We start from the raw sequence: 11,624 nt of genomic DNA on the forward strand, positions 1-11,624 counted from the left end.
CATAGTCGCGCTCATACACACACACACACACACACACACACACCACGCCACTGCGCTGGTCCCTCCTCCCAACTTCCTTGTCTGGCACCACTCCGGTTTTCTGGTCCCTGCAGTTTTAATGCAAAGAAGGAACAAATCGACTCGACACGTGTAGAATGTAGACGAACTGTAAGGACCAGAGGAAAAGGAGAATCCGAGCACAACAACATCGAGGATTGAAGAGAAGTAAAGAAGAAAATATTAGGAATATTGAAGTACAATCTGAACTCATCAGCTGTGGGCAGGGCCTTGCCATTGGTGGCATTTGTGGGCCAGCCCCCCCCCCATGAGTCCGAATACCTAGAAGTAACATAGGACTGTTGAATATCTGGATCTCTCGTCTCATCTATGGATTTTTTGAGTACATTTTAAATTAAATCCCTAAAATCAGGTCTGTGGTTCTCACAAGCTTAATATATTGTACGGTTTTATTCTGCGTGAAGAGAAGGAAAGTATCATTTAAGAGGGTTGTGCATTTGTCACACCCTTAGAAATAAAGTCTTTTAAAAGAAACAGGTGTTTCAGTGTTGGGTGTAAAATTATGGAAAAGACTAAGGGGTCAAAACTGTGTATTCCCTGTTGAGTTAAAAAAAAGTCACTTCAAAATTGTGTGTGTGTATGTGTGATTTTTCTGTATGTTAGCGATTGTTACTAGGTTGTTAAAACTCTTACATCTAATATTTACATTTCAGATTGAGTTCTCGTTCAGTTCAGATTGAGTTTGTGCTTTTATTCTGAAATTCTCCCATGCTGGTGAATAGTTAACGCTTCCCCTGAAATCCTGACGGAATTGAACTGCTCATCGCTGTTACAAACTTTCCTGCATAGGAGAGAGTACTTAAAATAACGGCTGACTAAAACGCAACAAACAACATCTCCGTGTCAACTGGGAAAACTTGTTGAGTGGATCGAGAGTCAAACGACCAAACTCAACACCACGGAGAGCTTTATGAGCTCTGCAGGGACGGTGGAATGAGCCCGGCTCAACAGCAGCGTCACTCCGGGGCAACATTGTCAGGATGTTTCCTTGCAGACTCAATAAAAAGGTTGCAGCCTCCAGAGCAGGTGTAGACCACGTTGATTTCCACAGACAAATCTTTATCCGCGCAGCACCGTGGGTTGATGGAATTACACGAGCGCACTGTGAAAATGCATCATTGTTTTATATGGTTCACGTTTTCAAATAATATGGGGAAATACATCAAATAATCCAAACTACAGCTGTCAGTTAAACAATAGAAGAATATCTTGTTTTAAGACGTCGAGGTGCCAGTGTAACTGTACTGGAATACAAGGAGATTAGTCTGCCCCCTGCTGGTTATTTCCAATAACGAGAAGCTTCTGTCCAACACTTTCCAGCTCGATAACTCAGATTTGATCGTCCCAGTATACCCCCCCCCCCTCATATATTTTCATACAGTGAGTTGGACACGAGTCTCACATTTATTCAGATATTTTGGAAGCAATGCAAACATTTTTCACTAGAAAATGCCTTTAAATAACCGAGTCATTTTGTACTTTCTTACTCAAATGCTGTGAGATGAAATTAAATATAAATTTAGTATATATTCTTAATATCTGGAGATAATCACAAGCATTTGGCCTATATTGGTGTCCAGTGAGACATCAATATAGGTCTTGTAGAGGGGACTTCATCCTGAACTTCTCTGGTAACATTCAGCTTGGCTGTTTTTTTTTTTTTTTAAGATAGCATTTAATTCCCTCCAGAATTTTAATATAAAAAGGCTTTCAGCAGAATGATCAACCAGTTTTAATAACAGAAGTCCCCTGCTTGATATCGAATTGTGAAGCTTTGGAGTTTCCGTCTCACTAGGCGGGCGTGATGGGCTGGGAAGTTCCGATGTACGTCGTGAAAAACCTAAACTTCTGTATCTCCTCCCCACGCGATCGGATCCGATTCAAACCACGTTTGTTGAAGGTCCCACCATGAAGACATCTCCACGTCAATACTGACTCTTAGCCATAGAGCTAAATAGCGGGGACAGGAAATGACGTTTTACATTTTTCTCCCAGCTTGATGACCGTACTCAGCTCAAATACGGCCTCAGAGGCATGTGAGAAACTTAATGTTGTTTCCCAACCGTAGAGAAGTCTCTCGACCTACTTGTCTGATAATGGGGGAGACCAGTTTTTTACTATGTGGCAATGCACAACAATGAACAAAAAAATGCTGATGAACTATTTTCCTTCCCCTCTGAGGCTGATCCACTCCACCTTTTTTGTGCGGTGGCTCTGTTTGGTCTGCAGATTGTTGTCTTGCCTGTTGAAGTCAGCAGCTTCATGCTGAGCAGCCCCCCCCCCCCCCATGTAAATGATGAATAATGATCATTATAGTGACAGCACAGTTCAGAAAGTATTTGCAGCATAAAGGCAATGATTGCTTTGTATTTACACCAGACATATTTATTTCGAGGGTAACCTATGAAAACTACATGAATGCTTATTAAAAATCTTACGACTGCATGGAGTAAATAATGTCATACTTGGAAGCATGGACACCGCAGGGAGTTGAACCCCATTCCAGTTGTATGGAAGTACCTCTACCAGTGTCTTTTGCTTTTTTATGACATTTGGGGAAAGAAAACCTTCATTAGCAACAGCATTTGATGTTCATATGCAAATGTCTGTTATGGTATAGGAGGACCTCACAAGTGTGTTAAAGCTACATAGAACGGTGTGTGTTGTGTTGTTGAATGTCATTCAAATGGATGTTAAAATGCTGTTGCAATGAAGGAAAAAAGAACCCCTGGAGTGCTAAAGGAGAAGATTTTAGAGGACTAAGTTATTGTAGGTTTAATGTTTAAAACATTGCTGGTTTAAAATGAAAAGATGAACTCAAAGTCAAAGGCTCTATTTATCACCATCTGCTATTGATTGTGCTAAGCTAACTAGCAGTGAGCTGGTCTCTAATGCAGGACACAAATGTGTCTGTCCTCTTGTCCTGCTCTTTTGATGAAGGGCTATAAAGTGTATTTTCTAAAATGTCGCCATGTTAAATGTATGTGTGCATTTAGCTTGTTGCCATGGTAACATGCTAAACATTACTTACCTGAAGAGACCTGCTCCACCAAGGCTACGCCCAGATATAAAGGCTGGTCTACCTTGGTCTCTTTGCACCGGTCTCATGAGTGAACAGGGTCAAGGAGGGGCACCAGGACCCTGACGTTGCCTGACCACACCCCCGCGCGAGATTTTGCTGCCACCCGAGGAGAAGAGAGGGATGAGGAGGTGGGGGGGCTCTCACCCTTGACTAGGGAGGAGAAAGACAATACAGGGTTGAGTTGATTCTCTCATCATCCAGCATCCTCATTAAAAACATCATTCTAAACCACCAACACTGCGTCCATCTATCAAATCCACACTTTAGTCAGGAGTTCCTACCTGGAGGTCCTCCGTCCAGACTTCCTCTGTCCCCGTCATCAGTCACACCAACACCAGTGACCTCTGGGTCTCTGAGGTCGTGGACGCTCCGTGTCCCGTCCCAGTCTGCCTCCACCTGTGCTCCTCTCTCCACCCAGAGGTGGGCTGTACCCGTCACCTCTGGGTCTGTGAGGGACCGGATCCTGCTGGCTTGATGTCTACAGCTGCCGGTGAGCAGCTGAGACCAGCAGCCTCATCAGGATCTTCATCCCATCGCTGTCACTCAGGTGAACCTTCACAAACAACACATTCACCGTTAATGGACAAAATCAACACTGGACTTTGAATCCATGAACTTTTACTGTCAGCTACAAAGAGATGCATGTCACACACTTCAACAACAACATGGGGTTTACTTACGCCATCTCTGCACCACAGCTCACGGCGTTGCAGGGGGAAGTGCTCAGCAACAGGCACGTACTTCACACCTTCAATAAACATCACAATCACTAATTATTAAAATGCCTGGACAGATCATGGAGACCCTTTTGGTTCTGCAAAAGCTGATAATGGGTTTTTGACAGATGGTTCAAAATACAGTGTAACTGTGGAAATGTAACTTTCACAAACTGTAACCAGCAAAAGGCAATAAATCATCAACTACCAGTAAATTAGATTTTCTAGAAACGTGCAGGTATTTTTGGATAAACACGTCAACTGTCACATGCAACTATTAACAAAGACTTCCTATCGATACAGAAAAGTCACAGAACAGAAACACATGATTCAGTTCCACTAATCAGACACAAAGAACTCAAATCCCTCAACCAGGAAAAAAATCACAAATAAAAAAGTAGCACAGTTTACAAACGCACTCACCATTTCGTGCAGCCACGTGCTGAAACTCCCGGCGCAGAGCTTCCTGGTGAGCCACGTCAATGTTGAGACGTGGAGGGAAGTCAAGAACAAAGACCTAAAAAACAACAGATAAAATCAAACTGCTCATCGTACACATTTAAATATTATATTTGTATGTCTAAGAGTGTGTACAAGCAATCACATTTAACCCAACAATAAATGACTAAAACAAACAAACATTAAAACCATCTACTTACATTCCTCCAGCGCCTGCAGACGGTGGTCAGGAGCAAGCCGAAGTCTGCTCCTGCCTGGCTGATGGTCCTGCTCCTCGTCAAGTTGTTGCTAGGAGCCAGGAGGCAGACGACCTCGGGTGAACGGGGCACCACAGCGTGGAGGACCTCAGTCCTCAGCTCAGCGGCGCTGGCCCCTGGTGTTGACATCACACCGAAGGCCAGTCTTCCCTCAGGCATCCTAACAAAACCATCCACGACTCCTCGCAGGTGGGAGTCCCCAACGATCAGTCCAAACTGAAACAAAACAACCAGGTGCTTGGAGAAATAAACACTAAATCATTCTGACTTGATTGATTTCATTTCAATTCCACATCAGGTCTACCTTCTGATGTGGAGACTCCACTGGAAGGATCAGCTTGTGGCTTTTTCCAGTCAGCTCTGAAACTGGCCATTTCTGGACAGCGTGCCGGTAGCCAGTACCGTAGCCTATCATGAACGAGTGGAAACACACAAATTTAACTCGTAGACATTCTTGGTAAACCAGGGCTTCTCCAAACAGGGAGTACAACAGGCACCTTAAATAACAGCAATGTTGCACAGAGTCGCTGGTACATACGTGCATCATGGTGGAAGCGGGGCTCCTGTGGCTCCCAGGTCACAGTTGACCAGGTTGTAGCCCGAGAGCGATGGCCACGGCCACGAGGCATCTAGAAGGAGAAGTCCAGACATGAAATAACTCAAGCAATCACAACACCTTGTTGATGCGTTTACATACTTGGTCCAGACCAAGTAGCTACAAGAAGCTACGCTACCATCACCTCAATCACATCAATATTCATTAACCTGCATTTTAATATCATTCCTTCTGAAGGTCTTCATGATCACGCTTGTAGTGCTGCTTAATTCACAAATTACTAGATGCTATCAACAAGTCACACTCCTGCATGTCTGTGCAAAAATATCCGCGATTATTCCAGAAGGTTGTTTTAAAAGAAATTTGCAGGGAGTTTCACCAGGAGCCACACGTCAGCAAATCAACGGCAACAAAGAGGCACATCATCGAAAAGGCAACACAATGCCGGCCTGGTAATCTACTGAGACCAACATCCTGCTGGCACAACATGCTTGTACATTTTGGTGAATTAACTTTGTTAAATAATATGAACCACTTCAAACACTGGGGTACATTGAAGAACAAACACACTCACCAAAGTCGGAACAAACCCCTACCAGCACTAACTTGCATTAATACTTGCGTTCTAGATACATTCTTCTCTGTTATTGACTCCAGTGATAGACGAAGTCAAGCAGTGCTGTCCATTTTTTAACTCTACAGAGAGGTTAACATCTGTCCTCCCGCTGCCAGCCAACGAGAGAGAAGCGCTTCTCCCTCTGTGTGCGCTTTGGGGAGCTGGAACCCGCAGAGACTAGCTAGTTAGCTTAGCGCAGCTTAGCGTAGCACCGGAGCTAGCACAATGGTTCATATAAAGTTGTTCTAAAACCAATAGGTGCCTCTGTTGTTGTATAAGACTTCGAATATATACATTTCATACATCTTTTCAAGCTCTTGAAATGGATAAAAGTTTGGCTTTACTTGGCGCTTTTTAGTTGGAAGGTGCTCGGTCAATCACTCAGTAAAATAGCTCTCATTGTGTCTGATTATAAAATTGCATGAGCACTACGCTGAAGTTGAGTCCTAATAAATGCAAGAAAAACATCGTTTAAGAAGAAGCTGTTTTTGGACTGTTGTTGAAGGTGCACTGCTGGCAGTCACAGCGCTAAGCTAACCGACAGCTAATGGACTTCAGCAGGTGTCTCTGGGTATTTGTCTCCTTGTTTGCTGGTAGGAGAGTAAATAAATATACATTTCTCTCCAAAAACACTTTTAATGACTTCAATATGTAAAGAACTCTTCACACAAACATGTAGGAATCTTTACACATTGGATGAGATACAATATTCACACAAGCTCGTCAATTTGTTCGCCACTTACCTTTTTCAGAAAGCGTTTGGTGGGGAAGAGAGGAAGAAATATTAAAGAATGTCTCTGTCTCTCTCAATAGTGTTCAACCAAGGTTGAAGCAAAGAAGTAGAACACTTCCCGAGCTTATATATAGCAGCTGAGTTCATAAACAAACGACTAACCTAGTAGCCAATCAGTATCAAGAATCCCCGGCAACATCCGGTGGATTGGGCGGGGCTTACCTCCAGGGGGCGGGGTCAGAAACATGGCAGGAAGTATACATTTAAACAAATATGAATGTGGAAATTAAATGTAATGAAAATTCTGTTTTTCCCCAAGTCAGAAGTTTACACAAAAATATAAATTAATATTTTTAGATAGAGTTTTTTTCAAGGAATTTCGAGTTAATTAATCAATATCATTTATCATTTATTCCTCACTGCACTGCACTTCCACGTCACACCTACTGACGTTTTGTATATATTATGGTTCTGGTGAAGAGGTTTGCAGAATGCAATGACCTTGACCTGAGCCTCCCAGAAATTTTCAAAAAATTCTCTGTGCCTTTGTGTTTCATCCACACGCACGGAAATAAGTAAGAATGTGTAACATTATGAGGCCTATGAAATAGTTCATCGGTGCCATGACCGTCACTCAATAGGAAGTCCACCATTTTAATTTTTTAACAAACTTCTCTAAAGGGCTTTTACTGATTCTCTTCAAAGTTAAACCATGTATTCTGGACCCCTTTGCCATGTCAAACTGCAAAGCTTTGGGTGGGACGGCAAACTGTGAAGATCCTCCATGAAACCCAAAATGTTATAAACCCACGCTGTCCCCTCCTTTATGTAAAATCCAAATGTTGTCGGGTTTCATGACCAGAATGATGTACCGATCTGCGACACACACCCATGTGCATGGGTGTAAGGGCCCGTTTGTAGCCACTTGTGGCTTTCTAGTTCATCTTTAAGTCCAAAAATAGATTTTTTTGTGTTTGTCCCACATTCTATTTTATAAACAGAAGATATCAAAAGAGAAAAGCATACTTTTAAATATATTTGATACACACATTTCCTATAAAGCTGTCCAGAGAGAAACCAAGAAATTTAAAGTAACGGTTGCTTGGGGAAGAGAAATAATACAATAAAAAATAACTTGGTTTGCTTTGTGCTCATATAAAAAAACTATTATAATAAATCTTTTAAAATCAGAACATATTTAATTACATTTTGAGCACAAGGTTTGTCGCCTTCATCTGTTCAGAAGTCGGTTTGCAGCCTTGTTGATACTTTTTTTTAATATAAATTCTGCAACGTGACTTCTTAATTTTATTGCTCAAGACATTTTCAGAGCAGGCTTTTATTCTCGTTAGTTAGTGCAGCATACGCTGAGAAGAAGAATACTGTTAAACTAAATAAGTGTCTCTGTTTTTCCTCTGAAGCACCTCAGGGCCTTGTTCTCTATGTAGAGGTTGACCACAATAGGAAGTACCAGTGAGACGGTGGCACAGCCATGTTATTGTCTGTAAAATTCCTGGTTGTACTTGAAGTCGTCGGTGTTCAGACAGATCTGGTCTGGGCAGAGGTAGGATCTATCGCTGAGGGCGGAGTAGTTGTTTCCTGATTGCCTCTCTGGTTTGTACACGTGAACAAAGAGCTCACAACCTGGGACGAAATAGTTCCTCCTTGGTCAAGTTTGACCCGAGTTGAAGCTGCTGATAAGAAGCAGAGCAGAGTAGAATCTGTGAATCTTGATACATGCAAACGATACAAGCGACGACATTTGATTGAGGGTTTTAAGCACTCAAGGTTTTCTTCTACCCACTGGTGGGATTTCAACTTTTGCCCCTGAGAAATCTGACAACTTTTGCATGCACGGAGGACGGTGCACCTCCAAACTGTCATCACCTTCAGCTTGACACTTGTTTTTCTTCGTGGTTGATTCTGTTGTTGTGATGAAGTCAGCTACAGACAGAAGTCAAACATTTGGCGGGGACACGTGTCTCTGGTTGGGTGAGTACCTTCCCTGTCTGACAGGTTCTTCACCCATCTGTTGTATGTTTCATCCAGAGTCCTTCTGTTGCTTTGAAGGATTTGGAATTTCTTTGCTGGTAATGTCTCGGGAGAGCTGCACCTTGTCAATGAAGTCAGTGAACCTCCTCTAAGACAGCATATTGCAGATGTGATCTCAATTTATGGAGGAAAATGTCAGACTTTTTATGTATATTTGGACGGCGGTACTGTTCATCCATTCCAATATTTGAAAAAAGGAAACGTTTAGCTTCAGGTTGTGTTCCTGACTTTGTGAAAAGGAGGTCATCAGGTAATTTCCCACTCTGTGGCATTTCCTCCTATTTACGATAGTTTCCATCCAACGAAATCTGTAACGCACGTGACTTTGTAGTGACTCCCATTTTTCTATGTTGGCTGCATCAAAGGCATCAGAGACAGTGACAGGTTAAAACTTATTAGGCCCATGTGACATCAAGACTTTACAAAATGCTTTGATTATTTAGTTGCTGGTAAAGGAAGAAATAAAAAATATTTCCTGCTATCTGTTACTTTTGTTTAATTTACTGGGTACGAGCCCTCGAGTTTTACCGTCTTGAAATGAATCTGCACTGTCCTCGTCTGATTGTAAAAAAGCGAAATTATGTTTGAGACCTGTTAGAACTACTGGAGAGACAGAGGCGGTTCATCGGAAGGATCTTCCTGCTGCACCAAACTCCACAAAACGCACAGTTTAACAATGCGTATGAAACTCAACCGAGCCTCTTCACTGCGAATACACAAAGGAGACGCACAATATCTCACAGTAAGACATTAAGAAGAGAGCTAAGAAAGAGACCAAGGTTAGAGACATTCCCTGAACCGCATCATGGAACTGGGAGATCAGCTCAGCCTTTTCTGTCAGGAGGAAAAACCACCATGAACACATGGACAGGAGGAGAACGTAAACCAGTATTTTCCTGTATGAGTATTTGTTGACTAACAGTACGCTTACTTCAGCCACTCTGGCACTGGGTCTGAACTTCAGTGAGACACATAACTGGGCCGGCTCCCACTGTCCTGTCAGATTCAGATTTGATGGACTCCAGATAGACCAGTCACTTCACCCACTGCGACACGTGCTCATACTTATTCCCACATGTGTTACACTCGTCTGCTGTGTATACAAATCTGTTTTGTGTCATCATCAATCTTACAAAATAAAGTAAGTGAAACATAATCTAGTCATGTAATGGTGCTTTTATGACCGCACATAGCAAAAATGCCCTCAGGACTGTTCATTTAGTACATTCTCTCCTTTTTTCTCTTTTAGTACTTTCTCTATATGCAGTTTCTTTCTTTTTCTTTAAAAAAAAAAAAGCATTTGTGCAAGCTAAATCTGAAGATTGTGCACGAGTAAACTGGATGGCTCCCTCTCATGATGAAAGGAGAACTGAATTGCAGATCTGGGCCACTAGAGGGCACTAGAGAACCAGAGGGAGAGGAATTGGTTGAAAGAAAGCAAGGAGAGAGAACTGAGTTTGTTGTAATTAATTAAAATTGGTTAAAAAAAGAGAGGCTATGTTTACCTCTTTATTTGAAATAATAAAATAATTAGCCTGTCCCATGTCAAGTATCCCACATCCATCACTATAGCTGCAATAACAACAATAACTGTGAAAACGCATTATAACTAAAGTAGTAACGCGTTTACTTCAATCAGACAACAGTTTAACTTCACAAAGTGAAGGGATTAGTTCAGGTGGTGTCTGTGGTGATACGGTGTGCTCCACATTTCAGATTCCCAGCACACGTTAGGTGACAATGACAATGGAGGGCCCCACCCACAGGTGTGCCGTCACATTGCTACTTTGCAAATAACAGTGCATTTAAGTGACTACTCGTGCAACATATCATTGAAAGGTGTCATTTCCTATGATTCAGTTCATAGACGCCAACATAGAATCACAACAGCAGGAACAACTGACGCCTCTTTCGGATAAACAATATCATCTCATCGTTTCTTGAAAGCCCCTACAGACAGTGTATAATATTCTGAGGGAGAGAAAAAAAAGACCCTCAATCTCAACGCGTGCAAACATCTCAAAACAAAAATACTGAAGCGGTACCCTTTATAAAAGATCAAAACGGTGCATGTGCATGCTTAACCAGTTCAGTTTAATAAAAAAAAAACAACTTTATTATTCTCCCAAGGGCCAATTTGAGGCAGACAAATACTCATTCAGGCTTTACAAAAATAGTCAAGCTTGTTAAAGGCTTGATGAAAGCCCTGCATTAAACACATACACACACACACACACAAATTTTGGTGATGTGTTTTTTTATGAAAATCCAGTGAAAAGACAGAATGAAGCTATGAAGTCGGAAAGCCTGTTACACACCACGACTCTTCAGGTGAATGGTTTATACTCTGCTCGGGCATAATTCTATAACCTTGAAAAACTAAGCCAGGATCATCTTTCTTATCAGGCTTTCGTGTGTTATTGCAGAGCCTCTTGGTGCTCTGCTACGTGCCGTCACAGCAACTGAAGTCAGTAGGGGTTCAGCGCCGTTATTGGTTTTGACTGCGTCTCTAGTTGCAGGTGGTTGAGGGCTGGAGGATGAAGACAGTCCAGATGAGGAAACACATCACGACTATGGATCGGTGCATTTCTACAGCAGCCGGGCAGAAGCAACTGTCTCCCCGACACAGAAGGCTGCAGTGAGAGGCAGAAGCCACCTTTTACTGGTGTGACACAATTGGGGACTGGAAGGACTGCAGCTCTTGAGGGATATCAGGGTGTGAGGGAACAGCACAACTTGCCCGTAAGGAAACCTAAAGAGGTTTGGAGACGACACACTCAAGTCAGTTGTCAGGTGGCGAAGAGGCGCAGTCCCATCCTGTCCTTCCTCTTCCTCTGTCACACACTTCATCTCCCTCTTTATTCATGCCCTCCTCCACAGAAGAGGCAGCTTGCCCATCAGGAGGATGAAGGTGGACGGTTCTAATGATGTATATGTTTAGATTTTATTTCCTCATTGCATCTTCCATGTTTTTGATGCATTCACCCCCCCCCCCCCCACACACACACACATACAATCACTAGCAGGTTGACTTCAAGTAAATACCACCATAAATGCACAAAATCAGGAAGTTTC

This window comes from Aulostomus chinensis, chromosome 14 (assembly GCF_037954235.1).
Source record: "Aulostomus chinensis isolate RoL2024-O1b breed Wild chromosome 14, RoL_Achi_v1.0, whole genome shotgun sequence".
Lineage (NCBI taxonomy): Eukaryota > Metazoa > Chordata > Actinopteri > Syngnathiformes > Aulostomidae > Aulostomus > Aulostomus chinensis.